General features: G+C 28.1%; 1 protein-coding gene across 1 annotated transcript in view; it reads left to right on the forward strand.

Annotated features, from left to right (window-relative positions):
* LOC142318214 (transcription factor Ken 1-like) overlaps positions 1–25,791 on the forward strand; it is a 123,113-nt gene that overhangs the window by 4,564 nt on the left and 92,758 nt on the right. The gene's annotated exons all lie outside the window — the stretch shown is intronic.

The following is a 25,791-nucleotide window of genomic DNA, read 5'->3' on the forward strand; positions in this document are numbered from 1 at the left end:
CATAGAATTACATTTAAAAAAAATCCTATCCCTGTCATTAGAACTTTATTATTATTTTTTTGAATTTTATTTAAATATTGTTTAAAAATAGAATTAGATGGTGATAAAAATATAGAACATTTTTTCGTTTGTGCTCCTACAGTGCTCTAATAGTGCTCCTATTTGAGTAGTGTACTATAAATCTGGATTCGTTCATTTTTTTGTTTCTTAGCAGCGTATATTACGTAAGTGTAACATTTCTACAATGTATAAACTAAAAAAAAAATGAATTATCTATAAAATTTCAAACCGAACATAAGGAAACAAACAAGTTAAGATATGGTTGTGTCGTGTCCTCTGTTCAGTAGGTTACGCCTTGACATAAATTCATCATGTCCTTACTTAATGTGTCTTTATTGTTGAGAGAGATTACAACAAAAGTATTGTAGTTTTTATCCTATCAAAGTTACATTAATTTAAGTGGGTCTACTTAAATTTATTGTTATTTAATAGTAGGTTGTGTTAAAGTGAATGTTGTAAGGTTATTTACTGCAATAAGTTTAATTTGAGTAACTGCTGTCACGTTTGTTTACAATGATCATTTGGTATTTTTGAATAGCGATTCTGCAAAGTTAATATGTTTTCCAAATCCTTCCCCTGTTAATAAAGTATAATAACGTAAAATATCGACAGTAAATGATTTCGATACGGAAAATTTTTTTATCTTAACACTTTCCATGTATCACGATCATTTATTTTAGTTAAATTTTAACGAAGTCAGTTTAACAGTTTACGAGTAGTTTTCCACCTTTTATAATATGGTAAAATATTTTACCATATTTTGTAATATGGTGTAAATCGTACGTTTTTCTATCAGTACCAGTGTAATGATTAATTTATAAATCTTATGAATTAGCATGGCAATATTAACATCTTTATAGAGGTGTATAATTCAAATTTTTATGTGATAACTAGAGCTCCCCACAAATGATGGTTCAGCATATTTTTTTCACTTATAGTAATTATGTGCATATCATTAAAAACCTTTTTTGTCTGAATTTGTGCTCTAAATGAGCACAAACAATGACTATACAGAATTATGAACCCAAAATCCAGCTTTGTTTTTCCACCGTCAGATGCTATCATAATTCTTTATGAAACATAATCAGAAACTTGAAATATTTAAAATTTGCGTGTAAACGGATTTTATTTCTTGTATTGTTTGAACGATGGAATCACGCCTTTCGATAAGTCGGCCGATGCAAGTTTTACAACTTAAAATAAAATTTGGAGATTTATGGAAAGTCGAAAGTAGGTTTTTAAAGTTACTTAAAAATTATTATTATTACATATTAGATCGTTAATTATACGTTAGGCCTGAAACTTATCCAATGAATGTACTACATTAGCGTTAAAATTAAAACGCTTTGTTAATTAGACTTTTTTTAATTATTTTAAGCTGTATTACTTTATTATTGAAGCTTATTTCTGATAGAACTTTTATTCTAGCAAAACAAATGTACAGAAAAGCCAGAAGTAGAAAAAAAGAACCTTTCAAAGATTTTTTTATAGAAGGATTTTGAAGATTATTTGGTGTAATGAAAAACTTGATAAACCAAAAAAAAAACCTGAAACACTTTGTAACAGAGCTAAGTGGTTTGTTAGGAATGTATATTGAAGAACCAAGAATCTTTATATTTTTTATACTGGAAGAAGAGGATAATACAGAAAAATTGTAAGGGGAAATAACGAGTAAACTATATATAAATATGTTAAAACAAAGTAGTAAGAATGAAGAATTGCATCAAACTTGTGAAATGATAATCAAGATTTAAATTAATTATATTTTAATGTGTTAATTTTGTTGTGTTTTATTAAGTTTTAATTTTAATAATTTAATTGTTGCCAAAAAATAACTTATATATTCAATAAAGTGTGATATAAAGGTTAATTTGTAATGATTATTTTTTTTTTTATCTTAACTGATACTTTTTCGTAACGAAACAATAACATTAAAATAAATCATTATCAGTAGTGTAACGTTATGCATAATTTGACTATCTATATACATATATATTTATTCATTCTATTTTAGTTCCGTAAAATAGAAATTATATCGATTTGAATGAAATCGAAACCTGCCCAAAAGAAAGAACTTTTTTTTATTGCGTTGTAATTACAGTTAAAATTTATTTTCTTTTAATATATATTAAAACTTTATAACAAGTTTGTGTACAATCAAAAATTGATCAAGAAATAAATATTTCTGAGGTTGGAGTATGGAATTATATGAATTTAAAAAGAGATTAGAAAGAAAGAAAAAAGCGGAGTCCTCAGAAAGCCTTTATCTTAACGTGATTTTGAAGAGGAGCGAGAAATTAAAACGGACAGGCTATGAAGGAGGTGATGAACAGGATGAGAGGTGAAAAAACCGATAACGATAAAAAACAACTTTGTCGAGTCATATGTACTGCCGTTTAGTAGAGTGGAGGAAAAATCTTAAAAGAAATTGTCATGAAAAGAAATGTTATATAAAATAGATCCTTAGCACTGTAAAATGAAATATGACTTATTGATACATGTTGTAAAATGATTTATTTATGAAGAGTCGGAAACTCACAAAAAACGAAATACAATAAGTAATAAGTTCTATTAGTCGATATATTCAATTGTCAGTTATATTAGAAAAAAACACTTAAATTATCTGTTATTTTTTTTGTAATTGGAGCACTATGCCCGCCAGTTAACTAACGTAAAAGCTGTTAATTGTGTAGCTTATTCACAATTGTCGAAAAAATTTAAGACAAGGAAAATTCCAGTAATATATATATATATATATATATATATTGTGTTTGTGTTTGTTTGTTACGATTCAATTTATTTTTCTTCTGACCGACATCTGGATTGTTTTATTTTCTCGATTTCATATTACGTAATTTCGACTAATATTTCATGTTTCCGAATGTAGTGTAAAAGGAAAGAAGACATTCTGTTGAAATGTTTACTTGATTGAGACAGAAAGAAAATGTAAAGTAATACAACACCTTTTATGCTATTTTCTTAAAACAAAATTGTTTTAATATCAATAAAAAGATTGTAATATTGATTTCTTTGTTTTTGGGAGGTTTATTTTTTATCTCTTGGACAAATCGAGGTGTATTTTTTTAATCCCTGACTGGTGATCGTTTTTGTTCATGAACCGAATTCAGTCTACTTCAATAGGATGCCTGAATTTGTGTTGTTAAATTTGTTTATTTATAGCAATAGGGGGAATTTTTTACTTGAAAAAAAAATTGTTGAATTCAACAGAAGATAGTTATCCTAGATTCTGAACTAAATTTATTAACGGTTTTGCCAGCAATAAAAATAGATATTTAATTATTTAGTAACAGTGAAGACAGGTTTTATTTAATGAGGAATTAATGTATATGATTATTAAAAATATTATTTAGAATGTTCTGGTTTAAAAGAAAATTGCAAAGAATTTGATAATTTTAAAAATATTTTGTTTAAGGTATAAGAAGAGGGAGAGGGAGTATTATTTTATGTTAATCATTTTAGAATGAAAGTCGTGCGCGCTGTGATTCAGTTTTTTAAGTGTAATTTTCTACATTGTAGTACGTACTACTATGTTGCGTTAATAGAGTTATATTCCACACTTTTCTGATTTGAGAAACTTATCATTGGCGCCAGGATTGCTATGCAACTTTAAACCTTTTGTAATAATACTAATAATAATGATAAAAATATGTAAGACGCTTTGTTGTGTAGCTTATTATCTTATCATCCAACTGCATACTTAAAGCTAGATCAAAGAGTGTCATTGTTAAATTATTTAATCTTTCTATTTTCTATTTAATATAGAAAATAGTTCACTAGTTTCTCATTTTTGTTGATGCAGACATTTTACGTGATGAAAATATTTTAATTCGCTACTTCTCTAATTTTTCGATATTACAATTTTTGATGTCACAATTGTCGAAAAAATTTATGACAAGGAAAATTCCAGTGTGTTTATATATATATTATTATATATATACATATATATATATATATATATATATATATATATATACATATATATATATATATATATATATATATATATATATATATATATATATATATATATATATGTGTGTGTGTGTATGTTGTTTGTTTGTTACGATTCAATTTATTTTTCCCAATTCTTTTCTGCTGACCGACATCTGGATTCTTTTATTTTCTCGATTTCGTAATTTCTATGGATATGTCATGATAATTTTTCTCAATATTTTGTGCAGAATTCTAAAAACGTTTTTCATTATTAGTACAACCTACTTCAACAAGTAGTCTATGTTTTAATATTGTATTATCATATGGAAGATACGTAACTGAATTTCAGTATTCAATTATTATTTGATCTATAGGATATTAAATCGCAATAAATTCATCTTAATCTGGATTTGTATGTATGTACGGGTGAGTGCGTGAGCTCTTATGCGAGGGCACTCATGGACGAACAGAATTAGGTGTTCCGGTATATTCACAGTTTTCTAAGACCGGTGAAGCGATTTCAATAATACGGTTTATCTTGAAAGTGAAGATCTATCGCTTATACATTTTTTTATTTTAAATACAATTTTCAAAATGTAATAGTTTTATTTGGCCGCCAGCACACTCCAGCGGCCAGTAGCTTCTTCAGCTGCTTGACTTATATTCATCACCCGTAAACTGCTTGCCACCCGAAATTCCTTCAATTTTTTGAATTTTCGATTACTTAGTTGTGAGATATATTTTTATGTAATAAAATTATCATTTGCATATAATAACACTCATAAATTTCTAACGTCTAATTATCGAGAATTATGCTGCTACATGGTCTTTTTAAAGCTATAATCTGTACTGTTTCTCAGCAGTACTTCAGATAGCAGTATTTTTGTTCTCGTTTTTAAGAGCTTAGAAAAAATCTTTTATTATGATCATATTCTAGTACAGTTGATCAATATTAATAGCAACAAAATAAGTTAGTAAACGTTAACTTATTTTGTTGCTTTGTCAAATATATTGTGTTTTCAAATTTTTCGTATCATTTGTTTGATTTCAAGACTAAATTTTATGTGCAAAATTTGTTTGTTTTGGTTAATATCATTTTGTGTGCGTGTCCGTTTCTACGAAATGATTGAAAAGATCTTGAAACATACTTTTGAACTTAAAAAGTCAAAATATATTTTATTATTTGTATAAATGGATACCACATTTTATTCATTCTAATCTACCAATTTAAACTTTATAAATTAAAAGTATTTAAATTTCAAATAGCTCTACTATAGGGACAACATCTTCCAGCGCCCGCTCCGTGAATAACTAGCAACGTATTATTTAAATATAATGAACTAAACATTCATTAAAAAAGTAAAGTAAATGATCCCTGTAGCATTGTCTATTATAATATGTTATGTAAATCTTCCCATTATTAGTTTCTATATTTTGCAGTGCGAGCTCACACTATTATATAAAACACTTAGTTTTACTGTAAAATATTACGTGCTCATATGAGGTCGGAATCGTTGAAAAAAATCTAATTAAATTAGGCTTTATATTTTATCGTAACAAAGTGTAGTATAATTGTTTAATACAATGTTTAATTTCTGCGATAAATCGGTAATATTTTGCTGTTTGAATATTCTAATGGATTGAGGGTGAATTTTTCATGTGACGAAGATAGTATTTAACATTTTAATTGATATAAGAAATGGGAAAAGTCCTCGGTGAGTTAAAAGTCTCAGGAAGTTTTGATGACTTGTTTTCTCATTGTCAGGATGTAAAGGTAGCATGAAATAGTCCAACTAGAGAAAAAGGTGAAGGCATATTTTATAAAGTTTTTACTAGTTTTTTATTTTTTAACAGCAGTAATAGCAGTTCTTTGTTGCAGGCTATCGATTATACCTTTTCATGCACAGCTTTTAAAATTTTTATTAAAGAATGATTGAAAAATTTACCTTTTATTTGTGTTAATAATTGTACAATCGGTAAAGGAAAATAAATATGGGATGAAATTATCGCGTGTTTTTAATTTTAATTTTCTGTTTTATAATAAATATTTGACAGAATTAATGTATTGTAAATATTGTTATTAAAAAAATATATATAATTAGATATTAAAAAGAACAAAACACTAAGTGGATTTTAGAACTCTTGAAATGAAGACTCTCATTTCTTTACTCGGTCTTATCAGTTTGAAAAAAATGCGTTATTAAATGAGCTTTATTTAATAGTAGAGTAACGAATGATGTCCATTTATCTGAGAAACTGAATAAATGAACAGTTATCATCACTTTTTTTAGCTTAAATTAATTTTTTAACTTTTTAAAAAATATCAAAAATATAATAAATCTTTTGAAATAAATATAAATTATTTCAATTATTTAATGATTTTTTGTTAAAGTGTTTTCCTGTAGGAATTTGATCGAATGTTAGTGTTGAAGTCTCTGTTGAACGTGTTCGCAGAAATCAAAATAATCCTAAAAGAAGTTGCAAGCATTAATTTTTATTGTTAAGGAACTGTTTCCAGTCGATTCGGCTGTACGAAAAAACTTTTAAACGAAATATGTTAGTTCCCGAATTATATTAGGGTTAATACATTGTCAAAAAAAAAAATTACCGATGTATTAATGAACATTTATCTTGTTAATTCACTTTTCGTGCAAAGAAAACTGCTTAAATACGTCTTCATACTTAAAGATTACCCTTGTTCATGTTAAGTCCACATTCAGAACTCCGGCCACGGATTTCATTATAAGAGGTTTATCAGATAATCAGAGCGTGAAATATTTTCATCCGTGATATTTAATAAAAATTTGAGGAGTTTGACAATTTTCATATCGGAATAATTTATATTATATAATAACTCATTTTCGTGATTAAAAGATCATCGAGTGGTATGAAGTAGTTGAAAGTTCATCGAATTAATAAACGATTGCTGAGCAGAAAGAGAGAAGAAGCCGGATCTTTTGGTTTAGGTAGAAGTAATGGAATGGAAAAAATGAAATGAAATGTTAACCGTTTTGAGAGAATGTAAGTTAGGATTTTAAAATAGGTATTCTGTTAAATATAAATTTATGAGGGTGTTATTGTATTTCGTGTAAAAACGTCAACAATAAAAATTACAACGTGAAGCTACTTTCAAAATCGTGGTTATCTCTTTATTTTATCCCGGACCTTTTTAAAAATTTATTATTTAATAAAACTGCATTATACACAAAGCAAAATGAGATGAGAATATATCGTGAACGTTCATGTACAACAATGTGGTGGCCTCCATGTTGAGTTTAAACCAGTCTAAAGCCCGTGACCTTGAACGCTATAAAAGGGAAGTGAGTGTAAAACGGCGTTTCTTGTCTATCTGCAGAGCAGGTACGTCTCACCTACCTGAACAGAACCTTCCTCCCCGCGTCGCACACTTTTATATCTCTGTGACCTTCAAAACTCTACTCCCCTCCAGGGGGAAGAAAGACTTTCACATCGGCTGACTGTTTGATGAATTTTTGTATTTATTTTATTACTTCCATGTTTCTTTTTTCTTAGTTCGGTACAGATAATTTTAGAAACGAAAATTACTATTAAAATATAAAATAGAACATTCTAACACTTGTAAAGTATTTGCGTGTTATTTACGAGATGACTTATTTGTAAGTAAATCAATTACTTACCGATTGAATTTTAAAAGTTATTATTATTATTTTTTTATTATAGTCTCTCTTGCACTTATTTTTGTGATTATACAAAAATGCAATTTATTGAGTAAAATGGCAATGCAAATGAAGGATAACACATTAGTCCATACATATGTAGCAGACAAAAGTAATGAGATCTTTTTGTTATTCAGATTCATGGTTATGAGAACCTATTACATAAAATCGTACGATGCGCGTATTTTTTTAAAACCAACGTAAATAATTTGTATGAATTATTTTTTGGGAACCTGGTATCTAATCGCAAACACAGTTAGACCCTTACACATTTTGTTTCGTTAATTAATTCAATACTGCTATTCCAATAAATAAAAAAGGCATTTGTATGTATTGTGTTTGTATCTATACGTTATGTGTTACGTATATTTTTGTGTAACTTCCTATTTATAGGTGAAAGTTAACATGTTCTGTGGGTAGAAGTATTTTATGCATTGATGTGTGAATACACGTTGTGCTTTTTTTTATACCGATTTATATTATGTTGGAAGAGTCCGTAAAATTAATTCATATATGCTTGGCAGCGCTGTGGTTCGTTGGATGAGATGCTTATTTGTAGAAAATAAATTGTATCCGTATTAAATGTAATTATTATTTTTAAGTGATTTTGTAAAAATTATTTTAAAAATGAAGATTATTTTAATTTACGATAAACTGTGAATTTTAATGTTTACAAACAATTTTATTTTTTAAAAATAAGTTACATAAACAATTACTGAATGTGTAAATTGATTGGTTAAATAATTCTAAATAGTTAATTTTTATTTTTACTGTATACATTTTATTTTTGTAGTTAACCATTATCTTTCGCTGCCATAATAGTTTATGATATTATTGTGGTATTTTTTTATAGTAGGAAATCTATTTTTCGGTGTGAAATTGTTATATTTAAATTTCTTAAGAGTATATTGTTGACATTCAAATAGTCATGACTATATTCTCATTTAATTTTTGACTTTTAATATTTTTTATCTTCTGATGATGGTTTGAAAAAACCGAAAGATCTTGAGAAAATACATTTTTTTTTGCTGGTAAAGGTGGTTAAAAAAATGTTTAATTATTTTTTATTGTTATATTTGTTAATTTTTGTTTAAATTTTATAACATTTATTTAATTATTATTATTTAAGTCCGTAAACTACATTGGGGTTGACTCGTTTCTAAATTTTCTAGCCTCTAATCCGGATTTTCGATTTATCAGGCAAGCACGTTACTATTTGGCTAGAGAGGCAGTTAATTTTTTATTTCTTTATTTCAATTCCTTTATTTAATATGAATTATTTTTATAAATTAATGTATTCGAGCATCAATAACTCAAAAATTAGTATTATTATTTAAGTTGAACACATGTGTGGTTAAATTTGTAAATAGATGAATGATCAGAATAAATAAATAATATCGTATATCTATTACGTAAGAGGACGCAATGAAACGTTAACTTGAAGAAAGTCTAATACGTCATTGTTGGGGTATCACCGTTGATTTATTTTATATTGTCAGAATTTGCTCATTTTCCATTTTAATTCATTGTGTCCAGATATAAAACAAATATTTAGTGTAATTTAATTATGTATTTATAGTTACCAAATAAAATTTAATAAAAATTATTGTCAATCGTAATAGAATCGAAATCTTGGTTTGTAACAAAGAATTCAGCTTTAAAAATTGGTATGTTCTTCAAGCCGCTAAGTAAACTAGTATATGTAGAATATATGCTCATAAATTCAGGTTTTTTAGCTTACTTGCACGAAGTAAAGGAAGTATTGTGATCACGAAAAATTTCGATTTTCAGATTTCAACGGAAATATCCATTTTGACCATCCCTGAATCCATTTTGACAAGTTTCGGCGTGACGTCTGTACGTACGTATCTCGCATAATTCAAAAACGATTAAGCCATATGATGTTGAAATTTTGGATTTAGGACTGTTCTAACATCTAGTTGTACACTTCCCCTTTTGATTGCAATCAACTGAACCAAAAGTGTCCAAAAAGCTCAAAATTCCCCAAAATCTGGATTTTGGATATTTTCTTAACGTAATAACCTCACTGAGTGCTTTTCAACGATATATCATAAGTGATACTTATTTTCATAGGTTCAGAGTTAATAGCCAAATAAAATTATAATTAATGAAATATTTATATCTTACAAGGCACACCGGTTCGAATCAGACTTCATTTCCTTTTCTTAATTTCTTTTTTCTTTTTTTATTTAAATATATTGATTAATTAATAATTATTAACTCGTGATTGTAAAAAAACTTTTTCAATAAATAATAATTCAATAACAACAATTAAAAAAAAAACAATAAAAGAAAATCAGAAGTTATTAGTAAAATAAAATTTTATGGACTTTTAAAATGTGTATAAATAATTTAATAGGCATTATTTCATATGTGTATTTGTAATAGATCTGGTGAAACATCTGATTATTTAATATTAATTGAATATTATAATTTAGAATCGTATTATTTTTGGATTTTCTACTTTAATTTTTGATTAATTTTATTTCACTATTCTGGAATTTCTGTTTAATTTTATCTACATTAAATTTAACTACAGAGAGACTGAAAAATAGACCCTCGTGCGAACAACACATACACTGAGGCGTACATGCCCGATATTTAATAAATTCCAAAAAATTCTTATCAATTAGTTCATTACCTCTGATACTGTCGGACAATATTCTCCCTAAGTCGGAGTTGATCATCATTTCGTTTATTTATTTTTTGTTGCCAATCATTTAATCGTTCTTTGGTTTGGTGTAATTCTTCAGATATTGACTTGTGTACACGTTCTCTAGTTTTCAATTTTTCTCTCTTTATATTCATCATCCTCTCTTAATATTTTTATTTCTTCCTTGACTTTAACGTTTTCTTCCTCTTTATATTTATCATCTTCTTTTAATTTTCTTTATCATCTTCTTTTTATTCTTTCTTAGTTTGCAACATTTTCTTCCTCTTTATATTTATCATCTCTTAATTTTTTTATTGTTCCTTTGATTTTAACATTTTTTTCGTCTTCATATTCATTTTCTTGTCGTTTTTTTGAGATATATTTCTTAATGTTATCTTTCTTTTTCCTGTATGATTGTATAGTTTTTATTTTTGATTATTCACCAAATAATTCAATAATAAAAACTGAATATTTTACACCGTAAGTTCGAAATTAACAATTGTAACCAGTATAGAGGAGTTCTTTAAACGAAATAGTTTAATTATTATTAACTTTATTTATACTGACACAGAATCAGAAACTTTTGTTAATCAGAAACTCACGAAGATATGAGTAATACTGATCTAGTAATACGAGTAATAAAGGGAATTTTACTCTTTCCTAATATTTCAAGTAAGATTGTTGAATTAATAATTGTATAAATATTTGATATCAATAAAAAATAATATTTTACCAGTTGTGTAGCTGTCCGCTTTATTAAAGAACTGGAGGATCGTATCTCATTTTTAAATGAAATAGGTTTGAATGAAATGCAGCAAAAAATGTGTATATGTAATTTAATAGGGGTACGAGGAAGTTATGTGGTGTCCACATCAGATTTTTTAGTTAATTTTATTGGGATTTCAAATTAAACATTTTATTTTAAAAATAATTCTGTTTTAAATATTTTCATTTCTTTTCTTAAGCAAGCGGTTAATTTTAGTCAATGATTATTTAGTCACTTCTAATGTAAAAAAAAAAAAAATTAAATGAAAATTATGACAGTTATTGAATTAATCGTATAAATTTTTCGATGTTAAATAGGGATACCAAACTGAAGTTTAAATTTCAAATAAATCACTGTATTTTTATGGCCGGATCTCGGTTCCATTTGTTTTTGAGATCATATATGAAACGCCAGAGATATTCTGGTATATTTATTATTACTTTTATTTTCTCCCGATTAAAGAAGAAAGGAAGTACTGCAGTGAGAAAAACTTTAGTTATTGACTTTTTGAATGATTTATTTGTTTTTAGCGTCCCTTGAATCATTTTATACAATTTTAAGTAAATGGCTGTTGAGACGCACGCAAGCATATCCGTGAAGTCATATCCCACAATTTAAGGAAGGAGATAATTCACGTGTTTTACTGAAGGCGAAATTTAATTATACATTGAATAACGCTTGTTGAATTGTGTTGTCAGTTTAAGGAAGATTAAGATTATTTTTTTAACAATTAAAAAAAAAAACAAAGAAAAATTTACTTATTATGAATTGCAGATTAGGTTATTAGGAATTTTTGCCACGATTATCTGTAGATGTTTGTAGTTCGTAAGACATTTGATGTCATATTCAAATGTGCTAATTATAAAAAGTACCGTTTTATAAGTAAAAATTTGTTGCGTACTTCACTGTATAGATGACTACTTAGCTGGAGCTATTTATGTTTTACTGTGGTTTATTAGATCTAATTAGGTACACTATGAACAGAATATCGATCTGTAAATGCTGTGTTTTAAAGATACTAATAAACTTTGGGATTAATAAAATTTCCTTCCTTTGGTTGACCACGGTCATCGCTGGAATGAAATTTTATTTTAACTCTTATCTGATAAATTTGTAAATCAGGAGTAGAATTTAACTCGGGTGTCTCTATTTGAAAGTTACTACTAGGTATATTAAATTATTGTTCTTCGTAAAAAATTACGTTTTTTCCAGTTCCACAATGTATTACTATTAATTTCTGGTATTTATATAACAACTTAAATGTATTTTATTACATGCCATTCTGATGTGTAATGATAATGATCTGCTGTATTTAAAACTTCTTTCATTCGGTTGTATTTTTTAGTTGTCCTTGGTGATGCTAGTAAATAAAATATAATTGAGTAAACAAGCTTTTGTTCATATCCGTTCGTCTAATACAGCTCGACCTTTCTGTTTGTTCTCACGTAATGATTAATCACATGTCCACGCTCAATAAGTAATCTAGCTTAATACAAATTATAATTTTTTCACAATCTTTAAAAATAAATGTTATGAAATTTTTTTATTATTCAGTTTGATAAATTATTAATTGAAAAACAGTATGATTGTTTAAACAGAATAATGTGGAAGAAAAAAATAATACCTTACAGATTAATTTACTATTGTGGGGAGTCATTTATTTGGGAAAGGAAGTCGTGTGCTGGCAAGATTAGGTATTTTAGTTAAATGATACCTTCAGATTTGCATTGTGTCAAAGAAAATAATGTTATATAATTTGCTTTCACTTCTTAATCTCTGTATAAGTTAATCCATAATTTATCTATAAAATTCTATTATGTATTAAGTACATTGCATGTTGTATTTTTTGAAATATTTTTATTAAAATGTATTAATCTGTTCAGATATTAAATTTAGCTGAAGATGTCAATTTTTATTTTACAGAAATTAAATCGATGGTCATTTTCACTACCATACTTCTGAGAATTACATATACGGTTCGGTTATATAATATTCTTGCTTAGGCGTAGAGGAAGATAAAATGCGTTCCGGTGAATTTACGTTTATTTGTACTCTAGTTACTCCAGAACGGCTGCGGCAATTTTTATGAATTAAATTTTTAACGATGACTGCTAAGGTGACATCGGGTATATGATAACCGAAAAACTAAAATGGGCGATGATAGGTGCAAGGATTTGACTCTTACGTCGGCTTTATATGTGTATAATTAATATATCTTCTCCCCGTTTGCTGTAACATTTTGAATAGCTTATTTTTAAATTTGTAATTTCTATTCTGAATTTTCATAAAATGTCAACCGTTCATCGATTTTACGTCAAGGCAAATGATTTTGCTAACACAGATATTTTGTATTAAAGATTACCTTTTGGCGGCACCCCTTTAAAAAAAATTAATTTGTCATCGGTATCTTTTTGAGTTGCCCTTGCATTTGAGTCTCTTCTTTGTCAGTCGGGCCTGAGTACGATGATAATGGTGGTCTTTTAGAAATTACGTTTACGTACACTATTTACACCTAATTCAATCTCCTCCACGAACGAACTTGGGTTTGTTCAGTGGAATCCAACTCTTCAGACGGTGTCTACAGTATATTCACTGTTTGTATGCCGTTCTCATCAAACATGTTTCTTGTTTCATCTGATAATGCATCAATGATTCTTTCAAGTTTTAAAAACAACTCCTGTTTCTCTCTCACTCACTCTCTCTCTCTCTCTCTCTCTGTATTCAGTAGGACTTCTAGTTAGAAATCTGAACTAAACATTAGTTTATTGTCGATCAATTTAAAACATAACTGTTCTTTGTCGTAATATACCTTTTTCTTTTCCTGTTTAGCCTCCGGTAATTACCGTTCAGGTAATACTTCAGAGAATGAATGAGTATGATATGTAGAGTGTAAATGAAGTGTAGTCTTGTACAGTCTCAGTTTGACCATTCCTGAGATGTGTGGTTAATTAAAACCCAACCACCAAAGAACATCGACATCCACGATCTAGTATTCAAATCCGTATAAAAATAACTGACTTTACTAGGACTTGAACGCTGGAACTCTCGACTTCCAAATCAGCTGATTTGGGAAGACGCGTTCAACACTAGACCAACCCGGTGGGTTGCCGTAATATACCTACGCGCTGCATAGGGTTATATGCAGACAACTATTACAACATGAAAAAATGTATTGCTATTAAGCACACGATCTTTTTTGAGATTCAAATAGTTTTATTTACTTCTAAATTGGCAATAAAAGCTAGTTATAGCCTCCAATTTAATAATAAACAATTATCTTTTGCGACTTTTTTGGAATTATATTTAAAACGGTTCACATATGGAATGTTCACGGTTCAAGCTATGGAATATAAACAAACAAATTTAATATTGATTTACACAATTTAAATTCTAAAAATTAATTAAATCACAATCTTAAATATAAAACAAATATTTTTATGTTTCACATATATTACTTTAAGTTGTTTCCCTCTGTAAACAGATTGTCTCAGGAGGTTTTGATCAAATGTAAGGGGGCTGATTTAAAACACCAAAATAAAAAATAAAAGGGTTCTTACGCCCTACCTCGTTTAATTTTTTCCCCTGTCCGCCATTTTTTGATTTTTCGACAAAGATTTAAATCTTACGGTTTGAGATATTTTAATGAAATTTGTTATATATACACTCGCAACATTTTCTACAAAGTAAATATGTTTAATAATTTTGTCTGAAAATTCGAGGATGGAGATTATTTAAATATTTTAATCGTAGTAGTTCGGTAAGTATTTTTTTATCGAGTCATGATTTGTTAGATAAATTGTTAACTTTTATTGTAAACAAAATGACAGCTCTTTTTTTTAAATCGGTTGATAAACAGCTGAAATTGTTAAATTGGATCGCTAAAATTAGCTGAAAATTTTGTACCCTATTTTATTAATATTAATTATTTTTAATCCGATCGGTGAAGAAAATGAAAACAGAACTGTCAGCTGTTAAACACAGCTGATTTTCGAAGTCGAAAGTTTTGAGGTTCAAATCATAGTAAAGATAAATTACTTTTATACGGATTTGAATACTTGACGATGGATACCGGTGTACCTTGGTAGTTGGAGTTAAATTAACCACGTATCTCAGGAATGGTCGGACTCACTCTGTACAAGATTACATCTCATTTACACGTCGTACATATAAAGCTGATATCGTTGGGCCGTACGGTTGCTTATTGTTCACAAGTTGAACAGATTGCAACGTACTTATTAGGAATAGAAAATTAAATTAACGATTACAAAATTTAAATGGCCGCCAATTTTGAATTTGAATTTTCAAAGGTAAAATTTTTTATCTTATAGAAGATGTTCACATAAACCTTTTTGTTTACGTTAATCTCTTGAATCGATTGCTTAAGTTTGGCCAAACCTCCCGGAACATTCTTTGCAATATAATAGTGTATTCACGGTTATACATTTTTATTAAAATAATATGCTAATTGTGTTGATGTATTTTTTTTAACGTGTATTTTTTACTATGTATTATGTAATAAATTCGTATGTCATTTATTTAAAAAATGAAACGGTTCAAGTATTTATGGATGAATTTTCCTGCAAAATTTTGACAATATCATTTTTGTTTGTTGAATAAAATAACGGCCAAAATTCGAAAATAAAAAAAATTTCTTGCTCATAGATACGCTCATTAATTAAAAATAATCTTATATTTTACCATAGACCAAAAAAATTATCTTTTATATTGACCATGCGATACGTTCTATATGATTAAAATTATTCGTATATTGATAAGTACGGTTTTATGTAATAAAAGCTATTTTGCAATTTTCATTCTATTTTGCAACAGATTGAAAATTGCAAAATAATTCAACAAATAAATAAAAATTAAATTACCTGCCTTAAATAACTGCTGTATTTTATGAATTAAATTTATTTTTGTATTTCCATACTGCTGAAATTCTCTTTAAAAAATTATATTATCACAGTACGTTTTAAGCGATCTTCAGTTTAATAAATTATTTTAAAAAAACCTTCCACGTTTGCAAAAAAAAAGAAGATAAAACTCTAATAGCAGCGTTTTCTCTGTTCCATCTTTTTATGCTCAGTGTTCAAATCTATGATTTTAAGGAATAATTTAAATAATTTTTGTCACCATTAATTTCTGTTGGAGCGTAAGTATTTTCATACAAAACTTCAAAAAAGTTGATTACAAGAATTAGACAAAAAATTAAAACGTATTACCCACATTTCAGAGAGCCGTACTCGATCTCTTTACTTATTTTCTCTGCGTGGGATGCTTTTTCCTTATTTATCGACTTTGTGTACTTTACAAACGGCTTTTCGATATGGTCTATATTTTTTTAGATCTACCCTCAAATACCTTTAGGGTTTAATTTGAATAAAAACAGAACTATTAATCTTAGAAGTAAAAGTAACAATAAGACAACAAATAACTCAAAAATAAAAAGTAATATTTTTTAATTTTTGAAATATCTAAATTTTAAGTCGGTACCAAATTGTACAGTATGAAATAGGAAATCGATATAAAAACGAATAAAATTTTTGTTTGTTTTTAAAACATACTTTAAAAATGCTAATTTAAAAAAAATGTTTAAAAGATATTATTTCAAGATTTTTAAAAAGCATTTATAGTTTATTGTTGGAAATACTGAGGTTGTAAAATCCTTCATTTATTAAAAAGTTTTATTTTCCTTATTACAGAAGAATCTTTTAAAATTATGTACACTATTAAACATTTTTTGTTTACTGGATTAAAGTTGAAATATTTTTCAGCTGGTTAAAATTTCTAATGCAATAAGAATGGATTAATAACAATATAAAAATATTTTTCGCGTAAGAAGTTCTGCGCAAGAAAACCGACTTTTCGTTTTTCTTTTTTGTATAATTTTTTGCGCAAGAAATATACAAGACATAGATTAAATGAGAAAACTAAAAGAGGTATATATGTGTTCTGTTTAATATTAAAATATATTTCCTGTTTTTAAGAAAATTAAATTATTATAATCGTAATTTGATAAAATAATTGAATATAACGAGTAGACCGTACACAGAAGCATCAACTCACTCACCTCTGTGACACTCACAGCGCGTATGGAAAATACATAAATACAAAATCAACATAATCTCAAATTGAGGTTTTGTTTTCTGTTGTCGACCTTAAATTGAACGTACCTGAAGAACGACTCAGCCATCTTCATCAAATTTTCACCTGCACTACTACAAAATATCTAAATTTGGTACTTACGTATTAACGCCACCGTAGCTACAGCTTTATTTAAAAACAAAGTAGTCAATCGGATTTAGGTGGAAAATGGGCCGATATAGAGTTTAACATAGATTCAAAACAGTCTCTTTATTAATTTTAATAAATGGTTATTTATATTTATTTATTTTATTAATTTAACCAAACTTAACCTACGCTCGCTTCGCTCGCTAACCTTTACTAATTAACAGGAGTGTTTTGATTATTTAAATAATAAATAATTGCAATAATTACTGAATTTATTAAATAAATACTCAAAAGATTACGGTGTTAATTAGTCAAGGTTAGCGAGGGTAGGTTAAGTTTGGTTAAATTATATTTATAAAATAAATAAATATAAATAACCATTTATTAAAATTAATAAAGAGACTGTTCATTTTCCACCGAAATCCGATTGACTACTTTGTTTTTAAATAAAGCTGTAGCTGCGGTGGCGTTAATACCTAAGTACCCTAAATTTCAATGAAATTGATTCAGCAGTTTGGAGATTTTCGAGCCAAAAAGTTTATTCATGAATGATATTTTCGTAATCGTCATACGTCAAAACTTAAATAAAATTCATTTTCACTTACCCCCATCAAACCCACCATGCTACCGGAAAAGAATACCTCAAAATGAAGTTATGTTGTCTGTTCGACCTTAAATTGAGCGTTAAACTCAGGAACATCTCACCCAATCTTCATAAAACTTTTACGGGCACAACTTCAGATACACTACTACTTCATATCTAAATTTCAATGAAATTGATCATGTAGTTTTGGAGATTTTCGAGCCACAAGTATTATACATAGGCCTATATGTATATATGGAAATTGCTCTATAAGTGGGTGGTGTTTTCGTACTCCTCATATATTAAAACGTAAAGAGGATTTAATTTCACCCCCAATCCCACCGTGCCACCGGAAGTTATCCCGTACTTTTCGAAGAAAAGTTGGTAAAAATGATTATTAATTTAATACAATTCTATGTTTAGATGAGGTTATCGGTTTTTTTTGTTTATCCTCTTATTTATTATTTTTCCGTACCGGTACATATTTAATTAAATACTATTTTAGCTTTGTTAATAGTTTAAACGATCTTCACTAATTGATTACCGTCATTCATAACTCTTTTGGTATGTATTATTATTACTGTTATCATTATTATTGAAAATGATAGCATTCTTCCTTTTCGATATGAGTTGTATGTTATTTACGTGTAAGAGATAAAATTTTCTCTTAAGAGTGTATATTTTAATGGAGCTTGTATCAATAACTTTATTAATACTTATTCTGAGGAAGAGAGAAATGTATTAACTCTAATAATCTAGAATGCATAATATTATTCATCTTACATAATACTGTAATAACATACACTCTCACTTTCTATAATAGTTACATTATGTAGGTCAGCGGTTAAACAGGTTCTACTTTTACTTAATTGCATGTTTTATATCTATGTCTTTTTCTGTACAGTTCCTTTTTTATTATTTTATTATTATTTATATTATAAGTAAAAGTGCGTTGTTAAATTTGTACTAGAAACATATGTCCAAGTAAAGAACCTAATGCGAATGTATAGGATTTAACAGGACTGGAAACTTTGTATTCTACTTACATTTTTTATTTACGATGTACGGATGTATTTATGTTGGTAAGGATGTTTTACTTTCCGACTTTTGGAGGATTAAATATTTTTCTCCGAGGGAAACCCCAAATATAATTTTCAGTAGACTGAAAATGTAATTGTGAAGGCTCGTAATGCGGTTAGTAGGCGCGATTCAGGTATTTTTCATCGCTGTCCTTAAGGGTCAGAGACGATGAAAAATAATATGTTTTGTTTTAGTCTATTTTCTTTTGTTGTAAATTATGTGGTAAAACATCAGTGAACAAACATTTTGAAACTATAGCAATTTATGCTAATTTCATTTTCTTAAATATGCTATCATTTCCATGAACAGTTTTATCCGCTTCATTGGAGTGATTTTTCTTTCATCTACCCACCGATATATCTTAAATTTCGTGTAGTTATCGAAACAATGAAAAATATCCACTATAAGATATCAGCTCTTTTGTTATTTTACGCTTTCAAAATACCAAGTGAAGTTTTTCCTTTTGGAAATTTTCTACCGTTTCTCTTTTTCCAATTCTTGTTAAAATTACTTATTTCAAGCTTAAATCTGTCTTATATGTCACTGATTACCAACTAAATGTTTTCCTAAGAAAGCACTTTTACTAAACTAGTTTCGATGTTTACTTTATTTAGTCGACGTTTCATTTATATTTGCTCCTATATAATCCAAATTCTTTTTCTTATTGAATATTACGTTTGTTGTAATGTCACTATGCTAAAATAACTCAAGTAAATAACAGTAAATACTTAAAAAATAATTCAACTAATTAGCAATATTTTATGTGAGCTTGCGGCTGAATATACAATTATTTAAATTTAAAAAAAATCTTTAGACTAATTTTTATACATTGTTAGTTCTTAATTCGGTTGGAAACCCCTTTAATTACTTTCATTATACAGTATTAAATTTATTTGCATTTTTAGATATATTACGAATACATTATCGATTATTTGTTTAAATATGTATTTGTTTTTTATTGTACCTTTGTTAGTAATAATTTTTAATTGAATTATACGGAGGATAGATCTTAACGCGTGTTTTGATTTATTTTACATTTTGATAGGTTTCTTTTTAATCGCTAGTTTCTCATTATTTGAATTTATATATTGCTACTGGCAAATTTCCCGACAGTTATAGTACTCGTATATCATTTATAATATAATAAGGGGAACGATATTGGTCAAAAATCACCTTTCACCTTTATTTGATGGTGTTTTGGACGCATGTGGTCGTGAATTGTCGAGAACACGGATAAAGGGATTAGTTCTTTTGATGTGTGTGTGTGTTGTGTTGTGTGTTTATATTTTGGTGTCTGTTGGAGTTAGTAACTTGGAATTGGCTAAACCAAAAACTCACAGTGAATCTCGGGAATTAACACAGTGACTTCTACGGATAATTCGTGTTACTACCATTAAAATTTGGAATAGAAGTCTGAAATGATTTAGGTGATGGAGAGTGGTTTATACCTCGGCTGGGGCTGGAAAGTGACAGTTTTACTCCTACGAATTTTGAGCTGTTCTGAAAAAAAAAATGAAGATTTTGTCTTACAAAATTCCCCCTTCTCTAAAAAAAAATCAAAACCAAAAACAAGTCTCAGTTTTTGTCAAAATTACCAGTTTCCTCCAGATTTGGTTTTCTTCGTATACATACCATTACGTATAAAGTATTTGTAGAAATTTATTTTTATGTTTGTTCGTACGTAAGTGAATTGACGTTTATTAAGATTAATTACTAAGGATTTGCTGGACCCGAAATTTTCAAAGCGTAAAAAGGATAATGCAAAATTTACACGATAGTTAGAAACATTTTTAGGTTAAAAAAACCATCCTCCGGGAAAGTTTAGCTATATCATTGCTGAGTATTTTTTGTACTTTTATGACTTTCTACTTTTTGATGACGTGGTAAAATTAAATTGTGTAATTTTCATTATTATTCTTTTAAGTATATTTTTCTGCTATGTCTGATTTCATTGTCACTCATCATATTTTCTTATTCACTTTTATTATCGCATGAAAGAGTATCTTGACATCTAAATTCCTCTTCTTGGAATGGGTATGTGGAATTCGATTCTGCTGTAGTATTTTTCTTTAATTTCTTCATCGGTGCTTCTTTTAAAAATCATAAAAGCAACGAAATGTGACAGCAGTATTTCTTGTTCTATTCTTCTACTGTATTTCTGTATCCTAGTTTCCTTAACATACGCCTACTTGATTTTTGTGTAAACTGTAAATAAATCACGTCAGTTTATTTCATTTAAAAATTTTATTTTATTTTTACCTTTAGTTTATCATATACCTTTTCGTTGTATTAAGATGTGTATGAATTGGCTTTATTTATCTAACACAGTTATGTAATGATGATATTTTTATTAATCATTAATACATATTCAAGATGCAGATCCGGCACATCATTACTTTTTCTCAAGTAGATTCGAAAAGGATAGCTGGATTACGGTTTGTAAAATCATTGCAGTTGGTAACACCCCATGTTCTGCTTAACTCTATTATATTTTTTCTGGCACCAGAATATAAATTCCTTAGATATGAGTTCCTAGATATTAAAATGATCAGATCGCGCAATATGAGTAATTCTAATTACTCGTATGTTGTACGAATAGATTTTACAGTTCGCGTAAAATTTTTTCTTCATGTGAATTTTTTTTATTAGTTTTATCATAATTATTAGAGAAAAATATATTTGTTTATTCATTGTTATTATTATTATTTATTATTTATCAGGTGATTCATAGAAAATATTAGAAAGGTAATTTTTTTTTGAACTGTATTCCATTACTTTTATTTGCAATTCATATTAGAGTACGCATGTACTCAAACTACACATGTACCCAAATTCAATTAACAGCTGAGTGGAAAAAAATTTAAAACGGGTGGGAATCTACACCATTCGGTTAGAAAGCGTACAGCTGCTTCACGTAATCGTAGACTACAGAATTGTACTTGGCTGTGGAGTTTCTTTTCATTGTGTAATAAGATGAAGCGTCTCTATTCTTCTCCAGCAGAAAACCGAGATTGCCAGCGGTTATTGTAGAACGTCTTCTTTTCTTTGCAGTGTTTTTCCATATACTTGTTAATCGAAATCGTAAACGAACAGAAATATTGCTGTTTAGTTTAAACACATAGTTCAATGTAAACAAATTTTCTTTCTTATCTTAATCGAGAGCTGAAAGTTTCTTAACTTACATTCACCGTATCGGAACTGTTCTTCCGAAAATGTTCGATAAATTTTTAAAACGTAAAAACGCGTATTAAAAATTTACACTAGTTTTTAATATTACTTATGAAAAATATATTGAATGTTGAAAAGTGCATTACCGCGTAAATAGACAAAAAGCTTGTTTTTTAAGCCATGTTTTTTTATAATAAATCGACTATTTGGAATAACAAAAAAAATGCGAAGGTTTAATCGGTATCAAACTTCATTTTCTCCCACCCACTGATATTTCAATATAACTCCACAAGAAAAATGTTTTTCATAACCAAAACATAAAGTATCCCCAACTCGAAATGCATTTTTGCTTCACTATATTACGAGTATTATGATTTATAATTATTAATAGAAAAATTAATCTATTTCAGTGCACACACACACACACACACACCCATTTTACTATTATTAATTTTGTATACGTATAAGTACAGTGTTTATTCTCAATTACATTCTCCTATCAAACACGTGCTAATAACAGTTGTATATATGTTTAAATTAGTTCATTTTTAGTATGTTGATAACGTAATTCATCCTAATTTAATTGTTAAGTTCAAAATAGTACTACCATATACTTTTGGTCGAAAAACCTATTAAAATCTGTTTTTTTTTAATTAAACACTTACTTAACTTATAAGTTTACAGAAAAGCTTTCAAATAAAAATTGCTTTTCCAATTTTTGAATTTTTCAGATTTATTGGTTTTTTTGGACTAATTTTGAAAAAGATGATATGAATTTAAGTTTTTTAATTTTAAATTTAATAACCAATAATATTTGTTTTTGTAATTTTTCTAATTTATTTTAATTTGTTTTTTTGTTTTTTAAAAATAATAAAATACACATTAAAAATTCTTACTTAACACTGAAAAACCTAATTGATTTATTTTTAGTATATACGTTCAAATCATTTTATATTTCAAAATTCCTAGCCAGTAAAATGACTTAGATTAAATATCGTTCGACATGTTCTTTTAAGAGAAAAATTGCCTTTATTGCGGGTATTAACCATTAGTGTTTTCATTAACATCTAAACCACAATTAGTACAGTATTCTAATTATCAGTAGAAGGAATTATATTAAGATTCAATTTGGAGGCGCAATTTCTGACGTAAAAATTAAAAAAATATAGATTATAGGAGCCATTTTACGGGTTGACGTAAGTATTGAGCTGAAAAACTTAACTTTTCAGGGATATTCATCGAACAATTTTTTTTCCATTCGGGTTTTTACTCCAGTTTATTGGTGTCACCCCATATTTCTCAAACATTAGTGCAGATACGGTTCTGGGACCTATTTTATTCGATATTTCAGGTCAAAACTCATAGGAAATCACTAATTCTATCTTTTAATTAACTTCCTACAAATTTCAGTACAATCTCATTTCACCAGGGTAGATGAAATCCATGCAAAATCTTTCACTAGCCATAACTTGCAAATGAAGTATTTTAAGAGATATGTTTATGTGAAGTTTTTCCATTATTTTTACGAGTAGAGTAGGTTATGAAAGTCTTGGGAGAATTTCGTGATACACTTTGTACATAACAGCATTATTACACATTTCTGTATTACATACCGAATATCTGACTGTGAAAATAGTAATTTTAATTGATCCTGAGTTCAGTTTCTGTCGCCGATCTAGGATTTTTTGTCATTCATTAATCCTGTAATTATCGCAAAAACCATTGCTGTATCAGGTACAAGCTTGTAATGATTAAAGAAATAAGACAAAAACAGCTAAAGGTAGATTAAATTGTTTGCTTTTATCATTCGTTAACTTTTTTCTTTGCTGAAATTTATTAGGTAAGTGCAACTAAAGAAAACAATTTTACGGAGCTTAAAGGTGGAGAAACGAAAGTATGAAATTTTTATAGAAGCTTATTTTGTAGTTATAATATTTTACAAATGACGTTATCACTTGCGTGTTCTTTCGGTTGAATCGATCTATGTAGTAATTGTTTTATTTATTTATTTTTTTTTGTCTTCAGTTATTCGACTGGTTTGATACAGCTCTCCAAGATTCCCTATCTAGTACCAATCTTCTCATTTCGGTATACCCCCTACATCCTACATCCCTAACAATTTGTTTTACATATTCCATATGTTGCCTGCCTGCACAATTTTTCCCATCTACCTGTCCCTCCAATATTAAAGCGACTATTCCAATATGTGGCCTATAAGTCTGTCTCGACTTTTAACTATATTTTTTCAAATGCTTCTTTCTTCATCAGTTTGCCGCAACACCTCTTCATTTGTCACTTTATCCATCTGATTTTTAGCATTCTCATATAGCATCACATTTCAAAAACTTCTAATCTTTTCTTCTCAGGTACTGAGATCGTCCAAGTTTCAATTCCATATAAAGCTACATTCCAAACATATACTTTCAAAAATATTTCCCTGACGTTTAAATTAATTTTTGATGTGAACAAATTATATTTCTGAGTCAAGGCTTGTTTCGCTTGAGCTATTCGGTATTTTATATCGCTCCTGCTTCGTCCATCTTTAGTAATTCTATTTCTCAAATAACAGAATTCTTCTACCTCCATAATCTTTTCTCTTCCTATTTTTATATTCAGTAGTGCATCCACATTATATCTAGAAGTTCGATTCTGCTGATTTAAGAATTTCCTTTTTAACATTCTTTCATTCTTTTTCTATATTTTCTACCTTATCTATTTTACTCGGACCTCTTGCTACTACGGCTCAGTCTTCTACTAACGGTGGGTAACGATCCCGTATTCGTATAGATAATTCTTGGGAATGCTGTTTTGTAATTTTTGTTTTTGAGGTTTTGAAGTTGTATAAGTGCAATTTTTGACCAGCCGACTGTAGATTGACCTTACTTAACTTTGTGAGGGCTTGATTTTTTCCGTCAAAAAATGCATTTGACGGAAAAATATTTCGTATTTTAGTGCCTAACAGTACGAGCATATTATAGTACGACCCCGTTATATCGCGGTTCAAAATAATGCCGATAGAATATCGTACCAAAAAATAACTATTATCAGACATAAAAAAGATTTTCTACTTGTTAGTAGGTATTATATAGAAAAACATTTTAATTACTTATACATATTTAGTAATAAATTTAACAGGATAAATACCTAATACATTTTTTTTAACTTCCGGGACCACCGTTAGGTATGGTTTCAGAGGATAAGATGAATGACAAGTAGCGTGTGAAAATGCCATGCCTGACCGGGATTCACACCCGGGACCTCCGGATGAAAGGCCGAGACGCTACCACTCGCGCCACGGAGGCCGGCACGTTTATTTACTTTAGTGAAATCACACGTAAATGTACTATATAAACAGGAAGACAAAAACATAAAATAAGGATATCAAAAATTTATGTTGACTTAATCTTTTTCCGTATGTACATTATCTTTTATTGATTTTATTCTATTAGAAATGTTTCACGCGTGATTCATATCCGGTAAAAATACAGGATGCGATATATTCACGAAACTAAAACCCGTCTCATATTCAAAAATATGTTTAATCTCATATCTATAAATATTTGTAATTAACTACCAC

The sequence above is a fragment of the Lycorma delicatula genome, chromosome 1 (assembly GCF_047948215.1).
Source record: "Lycorma delicatula isolate Av1 chromosome 1, ASM4794821v1, whole genome shotgun sequence".
NCBI classification, from domain to species: Eukaryota; Metazoa; Arthropoda; class Insecta; order Hemiptera; family Fulgoridae; genus Lycorma; species Lycorma delicatula.